This window comes from Bos indicus x Bos taurus, chromosome 8, assembly GCF_003369695.1.
Source record: "Bos indicus x Bos taurus breed Angus x Brahman F1 hybrid chromosome 8, Bos_hybrid_MaternalHap_v2.0, whole genome shotgun sequence".
NCBI classification, from domain to species: domain Eukaryota; kingdom Metazoa; phylum Chordata; class Mammalia; order Artiodactyla; family Bovidae; genus Bos; species Bos indicus x Bos taurus.
Window position 1 is genome coordinate 49,351,812 of NC_040083.1, and position 21,898 is coordinate 49,373,709.

Here is a 21,898-nt window from a genome sequence, read left to right on the forward strand (position 1 = left end):
AAAGAGAAAAGGCTGCACTATGAAGACAATAGAATTCCCTCTCTTTTGTGTAGATTTATGTTTTTCATGAGATACATATTCTGTATAAAGCATTTGTACAGAATATAATGTTTTACTGAAAGTAAATTATTTCTTTGGGGTTTAGTAGTGCTTGACTGAATTGTCCCACCCCCTCTCCAATTCTTGTGTTGAAGCCTTAACCCCCAACATTACTGTTTGGAGACAGGGCATGTGAGGAGGTGATAAAGGTTAAATATCAGAAGAATGAGGCCTATCCAATAGAGATGATGGCCTTAGTAGAAGAGGAAGTGATATTAGAGATATATCAGAGATATCAGAGCTCACATTCTTCACCTTGTAAGGATGGACATGGAGAGAAAGTGGCCACATGCAAGCCAGGAAGAGAACTCTCACCAGAATTTGAATGCTGCCAGAAACTTGATCTTGGACCTTCCAGCCAACATGCCTGTTCTCTACTCCATTGTGGTTGTCTTGATTCTTCTGATACCTGGCAAAGGTGATGAAATTCATTTAAAACAACAGCTTCATTATAGTCAGTTTTTTCTAATTTAATGAGTAAATTTAATACCAAATTCACCATGTTTGAAAGCTATTATGGTGCTCGCTTAGGCAGCACATATACTAAAATTGGAACGATACAGAGAAGATTAGCATGGCCCCTGCGCAAGGATGACATGCAAATTCGTGAAGCGTTCCATATTTTTAGCAAATGAAGCAACTGACAAACAACTAATCTCAAAAACATACAAGCAACTCCTACAGCTCAACTCCAGAAAAATAAACGACCCAATCAAAAAATGGGTCAAAGAACTGAATAGACATTTCTCCAAAGAAGACATACAGATGGCTAACAAACACATGAAAAGATGCTCAACATCACTCATTATCAGAGAAATGCAAATCAAAACCACTATGAAGTACCATTTCACACCAGTCAGAATGGCTGCGATCCAAAAGTCTACAAATTATAAATGCTGGAGAGGGTGTGGAGAAAAGGGAACCCTCTTACACTGTTGGTGGGAATGCAAACTAGTACAGCCACTATGGAGAACAGTGTGGAGATTCCTTAAAAAACCGGAAATAGAACTGCCTTATGATCCAGCAATCCCACTGCTGGGCATACACACTGAGGAAACCAGAAGGGAAAGAGACACGTGTACCCCAGTGTTCATCGCAGCACTGTTTATAATAGCCAGGACATGGAAGCAACCTAGATGCCCATCAGCAGATGAATGGATAAGAAAGCTGTGGTACATATACACAATGGAGTATTACTCAGCCATTAAAAAGAATACATTTGAATCAGTTCTAATGAGGTGGATGAAACTGGAGCCTATTATACAGAGTGAAGTAAGCCAGAAGGAAAAACATAAATACAGTATACTAACGCATATATATGGAATTTAGAAAGATGGTAACAATAACCCGGTGTACGAGACAGCAAAAGAGACACTGATGTATAGAACAGTCTTATGGACTCTGTGGGAGAGGGAGAGGGTGGGAAGATTTGGGAGAATGACATTGAAACATGTAAAATATCATGTAAGAAACGAGTTGCCAGTCCAGGTTTGATGCACGATACTGGATGCTTGGGGCTAGTGCACTGGGACGACCCAGAGGGATGGTATGGGGAGGGAGGAGGGAGGAGGGTTCAGGATGGGGAACACATGTATACCTGTGGTGGATTCATTTTGATATTAGGCAAAACTAATACAATTATGTAAAGTTTAAAAATAAAATAAAATTAAAAAAAAAAGAAAGTTATTATGATTTTATATTGCAATTTCTTTTTAAAAATTTAGTGAATATTTGGAAAATAAGAATTTGGCATTATCTGTTTGTTTTACTTAAAAATTGCATTTATACAATTTTTCCAGTGTGTCATTTGATGTGATGATAATTAAAGCTTGAGTTGACACAGATGTTTTAAAGTTACTCTCTAGACTTCAGTATTTCAAATTCAGAAACATAAGGAGTTTGTTGAACATCAGCTTTAAAATTACTATACAAAACAAAGAACTGACTCAAAGAAATTTAAATGACTTATCAGTTCAATTCAGTCACTCAGTGGTGTCTGACTCTTTGCTACCCAATGGACTGCAGCACGCCAGGCTTCCCCATCCATCACCAACTCCCGGAGCTTGCTCAAACTCATGTCCATCGAGTCAGTGAGGCCATCTAACCATCTCATCCTCTGTCGTCCCCTTCTCTTCGTGCCCTCATTCTTTCCCAGCATCAGGGTCTTTTCCAATGAGTCAGCTCTTCGCATTAGGTGGCCATTAGGTATTGGAGTTTCAGCTTCAACATCAGTCCTTCCAATGAATATTCAGGACCGATTTCCTTGAGGATGGACTGGTTTGATCTTCTTGCAGTCCAATGGACTCTCAAGAGTCTTTTCCAACAACACGGTTCAAAAGCATCAACTCTTTGGCACTCAGCTTTCTTTATAGTCCAACTCTCATATCCATACACGACTACTGGAAAAATGACAGCTTTGACTAGATGGACATTTGTTGGCAAAGTGATGTCTCTGCTTTTTAATATGCTTAGGTTGGTCTTCCAAGGAGCAAGCATCTTTTAATTTCATGGCGGCAGTTACCATCTACAGTTATTTTGAAGCCCAAGAAAATGAAGTCTTTCACTGTTTCCAAAGTTTCCCCATCTATTTGCCATGAAGAGATGGGACTGCATATCATGTTCTTAGTTTTTTGAATGTTGAGTTTTTATTCAACTTTTTTACTCTCCTCTTTCATTTTCATCAAGAGGCTCTTTAGTTCTTCTTTGTTTTCTGCCGTAAGGGTGGTGTCATCTGCATATCTGAGGTTATTGATATTTCTCCTGACAATCTTGATTCCAGCTTGTGCTTCATCCAGTCCAGCATTTCTCATGATGTACTCTGCATGTAAATTAAATAAGCAGGGTGACAATATACAGCCTTGGCATACTCCTTTCCTGATTTGGAACCAGTCTGTTGTTCCATGTCCAGTTCTAACTGTTGCTTCTTGACCTGCATACAGATTTCTCAGGAAGCAGGTCAGGTGGTTTGGTATTCCCATCTCTTGAAGAATTTTCCAGTTTTTGTGATCTACACAAAGGCTTTGGTGTAGTCAATAAAGCAGAAATAGATGTTTCTCTGGAACTCTCTTGCTTTTTCGATGATCCAACAGATGTTGGCAATTTGATCTCTGGTTCCTCCGCCTTTTCTAAATCCAGCTTGAATATCTGGAAGATCACGGTTCACATACTGTTGAAGCCTGGCTTGGAGGATTTTGAGCATTACTTTGCTGGGGTGTAAGATGAGTGCAATTGTGCTATAGTTTGAACATTCTTTGGCATTGCCTTCCTTTGGAATTGGAATGAAAACTTACTTTTCCAGTCCTGTGGCCACTGCTGAGTTTTCCAAATTTGCTGACATATCGAGTGCAGCACTTTCACAGCATCATCTTTTAGGATTGGAAATAGCTCAATTTCCAATAGCTCACTGGAATTCCATCACCTCCACTAATTTTCTTGAAGTGATCACTCAGCTATAAATTTTTTTCAGTCTTGAGAAAGGGGAAACTTTTGCTGGCATAGTGACTGTGGAAGAAAATGAGAATTGAAATGTAAACTGCAAATTGCAAAGTGTATCCTAAATCACAAGATACACAAGATATGTAAAGGGTGCCATAGAAAATTGTTTATCACACACCATCTAAACTCCTCATTCTTTTTCCCCAGTTTATTTAGACTTTTCTAGTTTAGATAAGACCACAGGTGAACCGCAAGGAGATTAAACCAGTCAATCCTAAAGGAAACACACCCTGAATATTCACTGGATGAAATGAGGCTGAAGCTGAGCTCCAGTGCTTTGGCCCCCTGATGTGAAGAGCCAACTCACTGGAAAAGACCCTGATGCCGGGAAAGATCGAGGGCAGGAGGAGAAGGGGATGACAGAAGATTAGATGGCTGGACAGCATCACTTATTCCATGTAGATGAATTTGAGTAAACTCCAGGAGACAGTGAGGTTCAGGGAAGTCTGGTGTGCTGCAGTCCACTGGGTCACAAAGAATTGGACATGACTTAGCAATTGAACAACAGCAAGTGAACTGGCAAACAATAATTTCACAGGGATTCATAAATCCTAATATTAAAGACTTCCAATAGTTTCAGCAATTTTCTGGGCTACACACTGACCAATCTCTCCCAAGGTCACCCTATGAATCCAGCACTTTAATCTCTAGAGACATTCTTTTCCCAATTTCACTCTCTCCCCTTTGAGATACTCTAAGTATACAAGATAGGGGGTCTTCAGAGAAGGAGAACCGGGCATGGATTTCTTGACAAAAGAGAAGGCATTCTGGGCCTAAGTCATTGTGTGATCTGAGCCTGCCCATAATCCTTGCGTTTGAATGGGTCTCAGTAATTAAGGATCTTAAGAGAAGTGAGGGAAGGCAGGAACAAAGGAAAAGCAGTCAAGAAACAATAGGTCAGTGATAAAAGTCCTAGTTCTTCCTGAAGGGATATGCCTAACAATATGATGTATATCTTTGAGTTCTATAAGAACAAAGGCCCTGAATAAAGGTGGAGGATGGATTTCTCAGTCTACAAATTCTGGGCTCTGTTGATCCTTGCCCCAATTCTATAATGAATTTTTCTGTGCCCAAGACCCTTCATGAATATGCATGCACCGGCCAAGTCTTTATATGAGTATGCATATATACCTAGCTTAAAAATTCCACAATATCGCTGTTTAAGGACACTACTTTGGGAAAGATCCCTGATGTTCTCCTTACTTGCTGCAAGAAATAAATCCTTCCTTTTCCCACTCTTTGGCTTGGTTGTGTCTTTTGGCTTGACACCTACCAAGAGGTAAACCCAGTTTTCAGGTAATATTTTGTACAGACAAACTTATTTAAAAGAGTAAGTTATACCTGACATAATTATATATCATTATAGGATAATACAATACATGAAACATGATACATTGTACATATTCATGTTATAATTTGATAGGTCCATTTAAATGGTTATTCTTTTTCTATTTTTCTTTTTATATTCTGTTAAAATTAGAAGTTCTAAAATCATAGAGCAAAGTAAGTAATACATTTTTAGAATTTAAACTGTTACATGGTAAAAGTATCCTTTTCATGAAAAGAAACACTTTTTGTCATATAGCTATCATCATGGCAGATTAAAAATTGCTTGGCAAGATATAATGAAGAAAACATCTTTACCATGCAGAAACTAAATGATCTTAGTAAAAATAAGTTAGTGTCCCTGAGCCTTAGTTTTCTCATTTGTGAATTTGGAATAGAGAAGAAAACAGTAGAAAATTGTAGTCAGGTGAGGCTATTGGTCTTAGTGACTGAGATGGGAAAACAATACCTGACCCATTCTACTCTTTCTTCAGTTGTCTCGTGTAAAGTAAAATTCATATTTTTTGTCAAGACAAGAAAAATTTACACATAAAAATGTCTCTACCCTTAGGTGACCTCTCTCTCCACCTGTGCATTGTACATCTGTATTACGCATCACCCAAACCTCCCCCATCAGCAGCAATATCTGCTCAACCATAAACAGCAGCTTTCTAGCATTGACAAGACAACTTCTTAAAAGATAGTATTCCTTCTTGATACTGTTAAGGGTCACATGACCTACCATGGACATGACTGAGTGACTTCACTTTCACTTTTCACCTTTCCTTTCATGCATTGGAGAAGGAAATGGCACCAGTGTTCTTGCCTGGAGAATCCAAGGGATGGGGCATCCTGGTGGGCTGCTGTCCATGGGGTCGCACAGAGTTGGACACGACTGAAGTGACTCAGCAGCAGCAGCAGACCTACCATGATGACACTTAGATCTGGATTGTGCAGACTGTCAATAATATGTCCTTTGATGTACAGTCCTTTGTCTCAGAAAACTTATATATCTGTGTCTTGGCTTCTAAGTAGCAGAACAGTTCTCAGAGCTTTCTTAGATACTCGTTCCGGGTGGTGGTGGTGGTAGTTTAGTTGCTAAGTACTCTTCTGACTGCATGGACTGTAGCCCCCCAGGCTCCTCTATCCATGGGATTTCTCAGGCAGGAGTACTGGATCAGGTTAATATTTCCTTCTCCAGGGGATTTTCCTGACCCAGAGACCAAACCTGGGTCCTCCTCCTCCTCAAATTTGGCTCAAATAAAACTTGCCATTTCTTTCTAAGATCAACTGATTAATTTTTTGTTGATACTAGTTGATAACTAGTCTCCCCATCAGTTATTCCCCAAGGCTAGAAAACAACAATTCAAGTTACTTTCTAGGTCTCTAGGCAAATTATCATTCTTCCAATATAACTCAGGCTAGGCATACTTACCTTTCTCTGACAGGCTCTGCTCCACCTGATAAAAAATTATCATCAGCCTTTCCTTGCTATGTAAACAGACTCAGTGTATGAAAACAGAGAACATAAAGAGATAGCTTGACTTTAAAAATATAATCTTCCTTAGATTTTTAATATGCACATTCTCACCAAATGTTTTTGTTTATTATTTGGGAGATTACAAAACCCTGCAACTATATATATTTACAATAACTTGCTATCCATTTTCATTCAAATGAGACGTCTTTACTATTCAATGTAATGTTTACTTTTGGAAGCCCACCAAAACTGGTAAACCAGAGTTAGCATACATTATGTTGTTCCTCTCCCTAAGAATCAGTCTTCTGCATTGTTGTTGAAGGAATGAATATCCTTACATTGCCATGTTTTACTCAGAACTCATATATGATAAAATATCCTTCGCTATTCTTCAATATTCAGCCTGAAACGGTAAATTATAAAAACATTCTTTTAGGGTTTTTAAAAATTATGGCTAGTATGAATTACTTTTGCATTTTCTTTAACAAATTTTGATAGAAAAGACTTTAATATGTCTTCATCACTTATCTATTATACTAGATAAGAAAATATACACAATTAAGTAACAATTCAGAACATAAGCACTGAGTTCACAAATATAAGGCCAGAGAATATTTAATTATGTGACAAACTTGGATTATGTAGGCAATATTGGAAATTCTGAGAAAAAAAATCTCAAAATATTTTCCCTTTTTGATGGCAGAATTGTTTTTTTGGCTGTGCTGGGTCTTCGTTGCTGTGTGGGCTTTTCTCCAGTTGTAGAGAGTGGGGGCTGGTCTCCAGTCGTGGGGCTTGCGCTTCTCACTGCAGTGGCTTCTCTTGCTGCAGAGCATGGGCTCTAGGGCAGACGGGCTTCAGGAGTTGTGGCTCTAGAGCACCCGCTCCACCAGTGCAGAATTTTTAAGTTGTGAATGAATGAGATTGTGTTTTTATCATTCCACTTCTTATTGCCTTATTTTAAATTTCCATAAATCATGTCTAATTTTCTCTAGTCAAAAATGAATGAAATGACAAAAGTTTTTTAGTCATTTGTAAAGCAGTAAAAGAGTCAACTTAAAACCATATTCAGTCAGCAAAGGCAGAAACTCTGATTTATTTTTTGATTGCTATTCATATTTTTATAGTAATTATAAAATAGAACGTATGTCTAGTTCAAGTGGCTTATTTAGTTTCAAGTATTTTAAAGAGGCTCTGAATTTGTGCAGGCATGTAGAACTACAGCTCAGAATTGTGATGGGATAATCTTACTATGCCAAATATTTCGATTGGAATGAGTAGTTGAGTTTACATTAGTGACTGGGCAACAACAAAAGTATATTTATATTCTATCACAAATGAAGATTTATTTAAAATTTTTTTATTCCTTGATCTAAAATGAAACTCCATACATATCTGAATAATCATTATTTTTCAATCTTAACAACAGGCTTTGTCATATATAACTCCAGGCCTACTAGAAGGTAATCAAGAAGTTCTACCAATTTTAAGGAAATCTGTATGAAAATTTCAAAGTCATGCTCCTAACCCAGGTTTTTGTGTCAATGGCTTCCTAATTCTAACTGAACTAAATCCCAAATTCTCAGCCTGTCTTGAAAAATTTCCACTTTGGGGACTGTTATAAACTGGATTATGTCCCTTGAAAATTCACAAGTTGGAGCCCTAAGCCCAGTAGACTATATTTATAGATAGGACCTTCAGTTCAGTTCAGTTCAGTCGCTCAGTTGTGTCCAACTCTGCGACCCCATGAATCACAGCACGCCAGGCCTCCCTGTCCATCACCAACTCCCAGAGTTCACCCAGACTTATGTCCATCGAGTCAGTGATTCCATCCAGCCATCTCATCCTCTGTCGTCCCCTTCTCCTCCTGCCCTCAATCCCTCCCAGCATCAGAGTCTTTTCCAATGAGTCAACTCTTCGCATGAGGTGGCCAAAGTATTGGAGTTTCAGCTTTAGCATCATCCTTCCAAAGAAATCCCAGGGCTGATCTCCTTCAGAATGGACTGGTTGGATCTCCTTGCAGTCCAAGGGACTCTCAAGAGTCTTCTCCAACACCACACTTCAAAAGCATCAATTCTTCGGTGCTCAGCCTTCTTCACAGTCCAACTTTCACATCCATACATGACCTCTGGAAAAACCATAGCCTTGACTAGATGGACCTTTGTTGGCAAAGTAATGTCTCTGCTTTTGAATATGCTGTCTAGGTTGGTCATAGCTTTCCTTCCAAGGAGTAAGCGTCTTTTAATTTCATGGCTGCAGTCACCATCTGCAGTGATCTTGGAACCCCCCAAAATAAAGTCTGACACTGTTTCCACTGTTTACCCATCTATTTCTCATGAAGTGATGGGACCAGATGCCATGATCTTCATTTTCTGAATGTTGAGCTTTAAGCCAACTTTTCACTCTCCGCTTTCACTTTAATCAAGAGGTTTTTAGTTCCTCTTCACTTTCTTCCATAAGGGTGGTGTCATCTGCATATCTGAGGTTATTGATATTTCTCCCGGCAATCTTGATTCCAGCTTGTGTTTCTTCCAGTCTAGTGGACCTTAAAGGAGGGTAATTAATGATGTCACATCCTGGGGTCTAATCCTATAAGACTGGTATCCTTATATGAAAAGAAAGGGACACCAGAGCTCACTCCACAAGGATAGAGAGGGAGGGTCATATAAAGATACAGGAAGAAGGTAGGCATTAACAAGCCAGGAAAAGAGGCCTCACTAGAAACTAAATGTACTGACAAATTGATCTTGCATATCTAGCCTTCAGAACTGTGGAAAAATAAATTTTTGCCCTTTAAGCCACCCAGCCTGTGGTATTTTGTTATGGTAGTCCAAGATGACTAATACAGAGAACTAGTCTCCCTGTGAGTCTTCTCATCTTCTTCTATTGTAGCTATATTCATATTAGTATCTTTTGCTTAGAATCTTGCTTCTTACTTATCTTCCCCAAGTCCCTTCTCCCTTGGTAGCCACTAATTTGTTCTCTGTATCTATGAGTATGTTTTGTTTTATTTGTTTTTTAAGATTCCATATATGGGTAAAATCATACAGTGTTTTTCTTCTTTCCTTATTCCACTTGGAGTAATACCTTCATGGTCCACCCATGTCGTTACGGATGGCATGTCTCTATCTTTTTTATGGTCGAGTAGTATTCCTTTATATATATAAATATATATATTCCATTATATATATATAAATGTTATCCATTGATCCTAAACACTTAGCTTATTTCTTTATCTTGGTTATTATGAATAAAGCTGCATTGAACATAGAGGTGCATATATCTCTTTGAATTAGTATTTTCATGTTTTTCAGATAAATATCCAGAAGTGAAATATTTGGGGCATATGGTAGTTCTATTCTTAATTTTTTGAAGCTCTCTATACTGTTTTTCATAGTGGCTGCATTATTACAGTCTTAATAACAATGTATAAATATTCCATTTTCTCCACAAGCTCTCCAACATTTACTATATATTTTTTTTCTTCTCAATAACAGTTATTCCACCAGGTGTGACGTGAGATCTCATTGTGGTTCTGATTTGTATTTTCCTAATTATTAATGCTGTTCAACAGCTTTTCAAGTACCTGTTGACCATCTGTGTGTCCTTTTTGGAAAAATGTCTGTTCAGACTCTTTGCACATTTTAAAATCCAGTTGTTTATCTTGTGAGTTGTATGAGTTTTTTATATATGTTGAATAGTGACCCCTATGAAGCATATGATCTGAAAATTTCTTCTCTCATTCAGTAGATTATCTTTTCATTTTGTTAATGTTTCCTTCTCTGTGCAGAAACTTTTGATGTGGTCCCATTTATTTTTGCTTTTGTTTCTTTTATCTTTGGATTCAGAGCCACAAAAGTGTCATTAGGTCCAAGGTCAATTAAATTACTATATTTTCCTCTAAGAATTTTGTGCTATCAGGTCTCACATTGAAGTCTCTAATCCATTTGGAATTGTGTATGGTATAAGATGGGCTCCCCAGGTAGCTCAGCTGGTAAAGAAATTGCCTGCACTGTAGGAGTCCCGGTTTGATCCCTGGGTTGGGAAGTTCCCCTGGAGAAGGGAGAGGCTACCCACTGCAGTATTTTTGGGCTTCCCTGGTGGCTCAGCATAAAAGGCCTGGATTCGAAACCTGGGTTTGGATGATTCTCTGGAGGATAGCATGAAAACCAACTCCAGTATACTTGCATGGAGAATCCCCAGGGACAGAGGAGCCTGGTCGGGTACAGCCCATGGGGTCACAAAAAGTTGGACATAACTGGGCGACTATGCACAGCACAGCACAGCAAGTATTATTCTGCAGATATTGTCTCAAAAGTCCCTTAAGCTGTCTTCTTTTTAAATTCTTTTTTCATTTTTCTGTTCTCTCTGGGTGAGTTCTATTGTTTTGTCTTCCAGATCACTGATTCATTCTTCTACCTCATACAGTCTGCTACTGAACCCATCCAGTATTTTTTTTCTTTTTCAGGTCAGTTATAACTTCTGTTATATGTTCTGATATGTTCTCTCTGTTTATCGAAAATCTCACTGAGTTCATGCATTCTTCTCCTGAGTTTGGTGAGCATCTTTATGACCAAACTTTATGTCAGGTAAATTGCTTATCTCCATTTTGTTTAGCTCTTTTTCTGAAGTTTTATCTTGTTTTTTACAACTGCAACATATTCCTTTGTCTCCTCATTTTGCCTAATTCTTTGCATTTGTTTTCCTGCATTAAATGTATAACCTGTCTCTCCTAGTCTTGAAGAAGTTACTTTATTGAGGGGACAAACTGTGGAGCTCAGAAACACTATCCTGCCTGGCTACCAGAGCCAGGCACTCAAGGAGGTGTCCCCAATGTGTGCTGTTTTTCCCTCCTGTTGTGTTAGGGCTGCAACTGTTGTGGGACACATACAGGGAGTGTTGGGCCCTGGGCTGGTTGAAGGATCCAACAGGGGCTGTCATGGGGCACTGTTGGGCAGGGTTATCACTGGACCGGCTAAACCACAGTTGTAGAGTCTCTCAGCAGAGTATGCCCACTGGTGTCAATGGTGGAGAATTCCAAAATGGTCCTCTCCTATGCCAGTATTTGGCTCAGATGGTAAAGAATCTGCTTGCAATGTGGGAGACCTAGGTCCAATCCCCGGGTCAGGAAGATCCCCTGGAGAAGGAAATGACAACCCACTATTAGTAATAAGATAGCCTGAGATTGCATAAATAACACCTGCCAGTAACTTAGTCCCCAAAGAATGTCTCAATTGTTTTCTGAGTCTCTGGCAGATGCTTCAAGATGTTACATATGCTCCTTTCACCTAAGTCCCATGCATTTTTCAATCACATGCTTCACTGCTGGTTTTTGGGTTGTGTGTGCCTGCTCATGAGCTCTTTAACAGTGGGTTTTTTTCTTCCCTGCAGTTCTGTAGTTTTCCTAAGCTTATTCCTCATTGATTTTTCAAAGTTAGGTGTTTGGGGAACTCAAGTGCCTGATGTAGAGTTCAAATTCCTTGCTCACTCAGAGAAAAGATCCATAACTTTGTGATCTCTCCTGATTGTGAATTGCCAGGCCAGGGTATGGGTTTTTCCTTGTCAAGCCCATATCAATGTTGGGTTTTTTTTTTGTTTGTTTGTTTTTTGTTTTTAATTTAGCAAAAGTTCAAGTTTCTTTTATCCTTTGTTTTGGAGGTTCTATTCATTCAATTTTCAGGTCTCTTTTGGGGAAATTACTCCCAGGTGGCGCTAGTGGTAAAGAATCTGCCTGCCAATGCAGGAGATGAAAGAGATGTGGGTTCCATTGCCAGGTCAGAAAGATCCCCTGTAGGAGGGCATGGCAACCTACTCCAGTATTCTTGACTGGAGAATCCCATGGACAGAGGAGCCTGGCGGGCTACAGCCCATAGGGTCGCAAAGAGTCGGACACGACTGAAGCAACTTAGTACACACTGCACACATTCCATTTACAGTTGTAGACTTGCTCTGTCTGTGGAAGGAGCTGAATTCAGAAACTTCCTATACCACCATCTTAAAGCCTCCTTCCACTTATCTCCCGCACTTGATTGCTAGAGTTGCACTTAAAAATTTAAAGCCCATGTCAAATCTTCCCCAAAAATACCTTTTTGTTTTCTCTTTCCTATATATTCCTATCCACTGAAAGCATATAATTGCTCTTGCTTGAAGCTCCATTAATACTTCTCATATATCTAGCAGAGATATGATATATTGACTAACATTTTATCTATTTGGACATCTGTCTCAACTTCTCTATTAGATTAATTAAACAATATATAAATTGGTTAAGTCTCCTTGAGGGTCTACTATGTACCAATTTGATTACCTGTCAGACATTTGTGTTTTCACTTACTGTCTATAGTTCAGTTCAGTTGCTCAGTCATGTCTGACTATTTGCAACCCCATGGAACACAGCACGCCAGGCCTCCCTGTCCATTGCCAACTACCAGAGTTTACTCAAACACATTCCATTGAGTCAGTGATGCCATCCAGCCATCTCATCCTCTGCTGTCCCCTTCTCCTCCTGCCCTCAATCTTTCCCAGCATCAGGGTCTTTTCAAATGAATCAGCTCTTCACAAAGTATTGGAGTTTCAGCCTTAGCATCAGTCCTTCCAATGAATACTTAGGACTGATCTCCTTTAGGATGGACTGGTTGGATTTCCTTGCAACCTAAGTAACTCTCAAGAGTCTTCTCCGTCACCACAGTTCAAAAGCATGAATTCTTCAGCACTCAGCTTTCTTTATAGTCCAACTCTCACATCCATACATGACTACTGGAAAACCATAGCTTTGACTAGATGGACCTTTGTTGGCAAAGTAATGTCTCTGCTTTTTAATATGCTGTCTAGGTTGGTCATAACTTTTCTTTGAAGGAGCAAGTGTCTTTTAATTTCATTGCTGCAGTCATCATCTGCAGTGATTTTGGAGTCCAAAAAAATTCTCACTGTTTCCTCATTTATTTGCCATGAAGTGATGGGACCAGATGCCATGATCTTAGTTTTCTGAATGTTGAGTTTCAAGCCAGCTTTTTCACTCTCCCCTGACTTTCATCAAGGGAGTCTTTAGTTCCTCTTCGCTTTCTGCCATAAGGGTGATGTCATCTGCATATCTGAGGTTATTGATATTTCTCCCAGCAATCTCAATTCCAACTTGTGTTTCTTCCAGCCTGGATTTTGCATGATGTACTCTGCATATAAATTAAATAAGCAGGGTGACAATATGCAGCCTTGACGTACTCCTTTCCTGATTTGGAACCAGTCTGTTGTTCCATGTCCAGTTATCACTGTTGCTTCCTGACCTGAATACAGATTTCTCAAGAGGCAAGCCAGGTGATCTGGTGTTCCCATCTCTTGAAGAATTTTCCACAGTTTGTTGTGGCCCACACAGTCAAAGCCTTTGGCGTAGTCAATAAAGAAGAAGTAGATGTTTTTCTGAAACTCTCTTGCTCTTTTGATGATCCAACGGATGTTGACTTTGATCTCTGGTTCCTCTGCCCTTTCTAAATCCACCTTGAACATCTGGAAGTTCATAGTTCATGTACTGTTGAAGCCTGGCTTGGAGAATTTTGAGTATTACTTTACTAACGTGAGATGAATGCAATTGTGCAGTAGCTTGAGCATTCTTTGGCATTGCATTTCTTTGGGATTGGAATGAAAACAGGAGTGGATGTTTTCCACTTCTGTGGCCACTGTTGAGTTTTCCAAATTTACTATCTAGAGAACCTTGAATATAGAAAGTATTAAGCAATGTTGAGTTAAATTTATTTGAGTTGGTTTTGAATCAGGTTAGGTAATTAGTATAATCCACTTGAAATTATCAAAAAATATCAAGATATGTAACTAAATAAAGGTAAGCACCACAAACTAATTTACTTCTCAAAACACTGTGTTGCTTTCTCTAAGTTGAAATTCTTTATGTGGAACTCATATGAGCTCACTATTGAATTTGCAGGGATAAAAATCAATTCTCTCATTTAGAAAGAAGCAGCTATGTAAAATTTTGCCCCAGATCCTTTACTTAAAATAGTTCCCAGTAGCGAACATTTTCTTTCTAACTTTTATTCTCACTCCAGCTGCCTAAAAATCCTTTTTTTCCCTCTTGCTATCGTTTTATGAATAATTCTGTGTCTGCCCTTAATACAAGATTTCAAGAAACAATGGAATATATAGATATATTGAGATATATCTGTCACTATAGATGTGCCTATATTCTAATGGAGATTTAGGGATGCAAAGTAAAACATTAGTAGGCTGAAAAGTACAACCCTGAAGATATCTTTTATAATATTTATATTTTGAAATTTAAGTTGATAACTAACGTTTTTGGTAACCTAACTGACATACCATTATAAGTTAATTACTATTTGTTTTTATCTTTTAAAGCATATGTGAACAATTTCACAATGTATTATAGAGCTATTTTTTGCCTAGATGATGTTTGCATCTTTAATAGAAAATATTTTTGACATATTCTATATTTCATAACGTACACGAAATCAATTTGCCTGTCCCCTATGGAAATAGTATATTTCTCTACCCAGTTGATTTTAGGTTTGGACACATGACTGACTTTCCCACTAAAATATGAGCAAAAGGAACAGTGCACTATTTTTGTGTCTGTCTGTCAATTTCTCATTCTTGCTCTTGCCATGAAAGAGTAGTGTATGCTGAGGGAGGTTCCTTTATCCTTGAACCCAGACTGAAGAAAAAAAGAAAAAAAAAAATGAGCAGATTCATAGCTCCAAACCAGAAAATGTAAGTCTAACACAGTTAGAGCAGAACCATAGAAACGAGGACCATTTTGTAAGAGAAAGAAGTTTGCTCTTGTAAGTCACTGAGATTTGGGACTATTTGACTAAGAATTTAGATAGTATAATATCTATCTAAGAATTTAGATAGTATAATACACATTATAAAATATGTACCAAAAAATCTTTATTATTTAAAACCTGACAAATAATTTACTGGGATTCAAGAAACATCCAGGTCTAGCTTATATTTATGTATTTATCTATGGTTAGAATTTGGAGAAGGCAATGGCAACCCACTCCAGTACTTTTGCCTGGAAAATTGCACGGATGGAGGACCCTGGTAGGCTGCAGTCTATGGGATCGCTAAGAGTCGGACACAACTGAGAGACTTCACTTTCATTTTTCACTTTCATGCATTGGAGAAGGAAATGGCAGCCCATTCCAGTGTCTTGCCTGGAGAATCCCAGGGACGGGGGAGCCTGGTGGGCTGTCATCTATGGTGTCACACAGAGTCAGACACAACTGAAGTGACTTAGCAGCAGCAGCAGCTATGATTAGAATATTTAAAAATTTAACAAATTATACATTTTAGGTTTATATCTTTTAAAATGTATACCAGAGACTTCCACTTCTTGGTAAGACAGAGTACTGTCGTTAGTTGTTCAGCTGCTAAGTCATGTCTGACTCTTTGCAATCCATGGACTGCAGCACGCCAGGCTCCTCTGTCCTCCACTATCTCCCAGAGTTTGCTCAAATTCATGTTCAGAGAGTTGGTTTTGTTATCTAACCATCTCACCCTCTGCTGCCTGATTCTCCTTTTGCCTTTAATCTTTGCCAGCATCAGGGTAGGCATACTTTTAAAATTATCATGAAGTTCAACCAAACGTCTGGACGTATTACATAAGAGAAACATAAAAAGACACTGAAATATGGAAAGAAGATGGTAAGTTTTTCAGGGACCTCAGAAACTGAGGGAAAGCAGTGGTCAGTATCCTGGATTTTCTTCTTGTCTCATATATCCCAGCTTAAAGCTGAAAAAATGGGCAACAAAGAAATACCAAAAAGCACTGACAAAAAAATTATGGCAAAAGCCTGCTCTCTTTCACCAAAGGAATAGCCTAGCAAAACAAACCTTTTAGACAATAACCACTTTATTGCAGCTGAACACCAGACCAAAAAAAAAAAAATGTGGCCTGATTCCAATGACACCAACAAAGACTGTGGAACCTCGACTTCCACACCTGTAAGGCTGCCATAAGGCAATTCAACATCTCCACTGGGATGATGTTAGAATGACATATAGAGAATTTCATCCCTGCTAGATGGTAACAAAGTGACTGCCTTGTCCTCTCTCCACTAGAATAGTGTCAAAGGAGGTCTAGAGGACGGTTGGACTGTTTACCATTGCCACTCTTACCGTGATGCCAGTGGAGCCCAAAGAGGATTGGAAACTCCCATTCCACCTAGTAGTAACGAAGAACCCTCCCTGCCCTTGAACATCACTTTAAGTGCAACAGTATAGACTGAAAGTAAAATGATGAAAGAAAGATATTAAATGCAAACATTTATCAAAGGAATACAAGAATGGCCATTTTAATATCAAACAATAAAGTGAAGTGAAGTGAAAACCACCCAGTCATGTCCAACTCTTTGCTACCCCAGGGACTCCCCTGCCAGGCTCCTCTGTCCATGGAATTCTCCAGGCAAGAACACTGGAGTGGGCCGCCATTCCTTTCTCCAGGGAATTCAAGTCTCCCACATTGCAGGCAGGCAAAGAAAATTACCATAGACAGAAAAGAACATTATATGATGATAAAAGGATCAATCCACTCCACCCAGAAAAACACAGCTGTCACAATTATGTATGTATCAAATGCTATTAAGCAGCAGAATATGTAAAACAAAACCTGAGAAAACTGAAAGAAAAAGTGAACAAATTCACAATTATAATTGGAGACCTCAACACTCCTTTTTCAACAACTAAAAAGAAAGTCAGCAATTATTTAGAAGAGCTTAACAACACTATAAATCAACAGGATCTTATTGATATTTATAGAACATAACAAGTCCCAATAACAGTAGAAAACAGTAGAAATCATGTGTCCATGAAACATATACCAAGACAGACCATATCTCAAGCCATAGGATGAACTTCAACAAAGTTTAAAACTTGAAATCATACCAAATGTGCTCTCTGATCACAATGGAATCAAACTAGAAATCAATAATAGAAAAAAATAACAAGAAAATCTTCAAACACTTGAAAATTAAATCATAATTTTAAGTAGTCCACAAATTAAAAAAAAGCATTAGAAAAAATAGAAAATAATTAAATGAATGAAATATCAAACATTTCATATCATGTTTGATAAACATCAAATTTTGTGGTCCATAGCTAAAGCAGTGCTGAGAACAAAAATTTATAGCACTAAATGCATTCATTAGAAAAAAATAAAAATCTGAATAAACAATCTAAGCATCCACCTCAAGAACAGAGAAAAAGAAGAGCAAAAGAAGTCTGATGAAAACAGAAAAAGGAAATGCTGAAGATAAGAAATCGATTAAATTAAAAACAGGAACACCGTAGAAAAAACAATCAATGAAGCTATGAGCTAGTTCTGTGTAAAGTTCAATAAAATTGATAAATCTTTAGCAACACTGACAAGGAAAAAATAGACATTATACACATCAAATGTCAGAAATTATATGGGACATTATTACAGATGCTGTGAAATTCAAAACAATACTTAGGACATGGTCCAAAGAATTCTACTTATTAATGTACATAATGCACATAATTCTACTTACTTATACAAAATAGACTAATTCCTCAAAGAACGTAAATAACCACAACTCACCTGATATGAATTAGAGAAACTGAATATCCCTATCAGTTCAGTCCAGTTCAGTTGCTCAGTCATGTCTGACTCTTTGCAACCCCATGAATTGCAGCACACCAAGCCTCCCTGTCCATCACCAATTCCTGGAGTTCACTCAAACTCACGTCCATCGAGTTGGTGATGCCATGCAGCCATCTCATCCTCTGTCGTCCCCTTCTCCTCCTGCCCCCAATCCCTCCCAGCATCAGAGTCCTTTCTAATGAGTCAACTCTTCGCATGAGGTGGCCAAAGTATTGGAGTTTCAGCTTTAGCATCATTCCTTCCAAAGAACACCCAGGACCGATCTCCTTTAGAATGGACTGGTTGGATCTCCTTGCAGTCCAAGGGACTCTCAAGAGTCTTCTCCAACATCACACTTCAAAAGCATCAATTCTTTGGCACTCAGCTTTCTTCACAGTCCAACTCTCACATCCATACATGACTACTGGAAAAACCATAGCCTGACTAGATGAACCTTTGTTGGCAAAGTAATGCCTCTGCTTTTCAATACGCTATCTAGGTTAGTCATAACTTTCCTTCCAAGGAGTAAGCGTCTTTTAATTTCATGGCTGCAATCACCATCTGCAGTGATTTTGGAGCCCCCCAAAATAAAGTCTGACACTGTTTCTACTGTTTCCCCATCTATTTCCCATGAAGTGATGGGACCGGATGTATGATCTTCGTTTTCTGAATGTTGAGCTTTAAGCCAACTCTCTCACTCTCCTCTTTCACTTTCATCAAGAGGCTCTTCATTTCCTCTTCACTTTCTGCCATAAGGGTGGTGTCATCTGCATATCTGAGGTTATTGATATTTCTGCCAGCAATCTTGATTCCAGCTTGTGCTTCTTCTAGCCCAGCGTGTCTCATGACGTACTCTGCATAATAAGTACTAAGAAAATTTAATTTGTAATTTTAACACTTTTAGAAAAGAAGTTTCAGGGTCCAGATATTTTCAATGTAAAATCCTACAAACATTAAAGAAGAATTAACACCAATTCTCTAATCTCTTTTAGATAACGGAAGAGAAGGGCATACTTCTCTACTCATTTTATGAAGTTTGGCTCCCTGATACCGAAACCAGACAGAGGATGTACCTGCCTTCTCTTGCCACTACTCCCCAATAAAAAAAAGGAAAGAAAAAAAAGATCAATAGCTCTCCTAAATAAAGACATAATAATCTTTAAAATCTTACCAAATATAAGTAAGCAAAACATAAAAACATTATATACCATGACCAAGTATCCTGGGATACCAGTCTAGTTCAATATTTTGAAATCAATCAGTATAATCCACTATATTAACAGGCTAAAGAAGAAAAATTGCAGCATCACATTCAGTCCAGAAAAAAAGTTGACAAAGTTTAATACTCATTTATGATAAAAGCTCTAAGAAAAGTACAAATAGAGGGGAAATTCCTCAACTGATCTAAAAAAAATACAGCTATTGTTATTCTTAATAGTGAAGATGAGGGAGTACTTTCTTCCAACTATTGGAAACAAGGCAGGAATGTCCACTCTCACCACCCTCATTCAACATAGTGCTGGAAGTTCTAAGTGGCATAAGGCATGAAAACATGAATAAAAGGCAAAAAACAACAACAACAACAACAACAACAAAACAAAACCAAAAAACAGAAAAGAAGGAAAGAAATCTGACTCTACTTGCAGATGATGTACTTTTCTACAAAAAAATGAATACTCCATATTGAATCCTTTACTGTCATCTTACTGATCTAATTCCAATAGGTTTCATGAGAACGTGATATGGGAGTGCTAACAAAAGACATGACACTTCAGAGTTTTCAAATATCTTCACCTGTTTTGTTCCTAGCATATTCAACTTTATTTGCATAGGATATTTATTTGTTGTTATAACACTCTGAAGTTAAAAGAAGAGATTATTCAGATCCCTCTACTGTTGTTTAAGACAGTTCCAGGATCAATCCTCAAGATGAGTTCCTGGTTCTACCAAAAAAAAAAAAAAGGAACGTAGAAGAAAAATGACAAATGAAGCCAAGATAATTTAAATGACACATTCAGAGGCCAACTTCCTAAGAATTGAAGACCACCCAACGAGAGGTGTATGGAAAGGTTAGACTGTGTTTGGGAATTTGAGCATCTTTTGGAAACCTCTACCCAGATGTGGTTGGTCGGCTCTTGTCCTGAGGGGTGGTTGCCTTCCGCAGTCCACGATCATTTATGGAACAACCATTAGTTGAACATTTTGGCCCTTTTCTTCTACAGCACCTAGACCTGTAGAACTCTGTGATCCATGTGTCTACCATGCAAGCCTTCTGTCTCACTGCTCCAAGTTGCAGAATCTCAGCCTGGAAGGCCTCCAACTTTCAGATCCCATTGTTGATAATCTTGCTCAGAACACAAATTTACTGTGACTAAACCTTTCTGGATGTTCTAGATTCTCTGAATCTGCCCTGAAGACTTTGCTGAGCAGCTGTTCCAGACTGGATGAACTGAACCTCTCTTGGTGCTATGATTTCACTGAAAAGCGTGTACAGGTGGCTGTTGCACATGTGTCAGAGACCATCACCCAGCTGAATCTGAGTGGGTACCGAAAGAATTTGCAGAGACCAGATGTCTCTACCTTAGTTGGAAGATGTCCCAATCTTGTCCACCTAGACTTAAGTGATAGTGTCATGCTGAAAAATGACTGCTTTCCAGAATTTTACCAACTCAACTACCTCCAATACCTATCACTCAGTCGGTGCTATGACATAATACCTAAAACTTTACACGAACTTGGAGAAATTCCCACATTAAAAACACTACAAGTCTTTGGAATCGTGCCAGAAGGTACCCTTCAACTGTTAAAGGAAGCCCTCCCTCATGTACAGATTAATTGCTCCCATTTCACCACCATCGCCGGGCCGACCATTGGCAACAAGAAGAACCAAGAGACATGGGGCATCAAATGCTGACTGTCACTGGAGAAACCCAGTTGTCTATGAAGCCTCTATGGCAAGATGGTGTCTCCTTTTTTCTTTGAACAGGGAAAGTAAGCAGGAAGCCCAATTGTGGAGAGCTCAGCTATTTTTATTCTTGGTTTTCTGTTTCCCTCCTTCTACAAGTATATTAGAGGACCACTGGAGACAGAAAACTATGAAGTGATGCTTTTTAGAAATGACTATGAAAGCTTTGCCAGATCCTTTGACTGTGTGGATCACAATAAACTGTGGAAAATTCTGAAAGAGATGGGAATACCAGACAACCTGACCTGCCTCTTGAGAAACCTGTATGCAGGTCAGGAAGCAACAGTTAGAACTGGACATGGAACAACAGACAGGTTCCAAATAGGAAAAGGAGTTCGTCAAGGCTGTATATTGTTATCTTGTTTATTTAACTTCTGTGCAGAGTACATCGTGAGAAATGCTGGGCTGGAAGAAACACAAGCTGGAATTGAGATTGCTGGGAGAAATATCAATAACCTCAGATATGCAGATGACACCACCCTTATGGCAGAAAGTGAAGAGGAACTAAAAAGCCTCTTGATGAAAGTGAAAGAGGAGAGTGAAAAAGTTGGCTTAAAGCTCAACATTCAGAAAACGAAGATCATGGCATCCGGTCCCATCACTTCATGGGAAATAGATGGGGAAACAGTAGAAACAGTGTCAGACTTTATTTTTCTGGGCTCCAAAATCACTGCAGATGGTGACTGCAGCCATGAAATTAAAAGACACTTACTCCTTGGAAGGAAAGTTATGACTAACCTAGATAGCATATTGAAAAGCAGAGACATTACTTTGCCAACAAAGTTCCATCTAGTCAAGGCTATGGTTTTTCCAGTAGTCCTGTATGGATGTGAGAGTTGGACTGTGAAGAAAGCTGAGCACCAAAGAATTGATGCTTTTGAACTGTGGTGTTGGAGAAGACTCT

At 38.6% G+C, this 21,898-nt stretch overlaps 1 non-coding gene and 1 pseudogene across 1 annotated transcript; both read left to right on the forward strand.

The window, feature by feature from the left end:
* Window positions 1–363: 363 nt before the first annotated feature.
* LOC113897440 lies at window positions 364–20,973 on the forward strand (annotated as a pseudogene).
* On the forward strand, window positions 619–725 carry LOC113897987. The gene has a single exon (XR_003512489.1). It is a non-coding gene; the product is annotated as a U6 spliceosomal RNA (small nuclear RNA).
* Window positions 20,974–21,898: the final 925 nt, after the last annotated feature.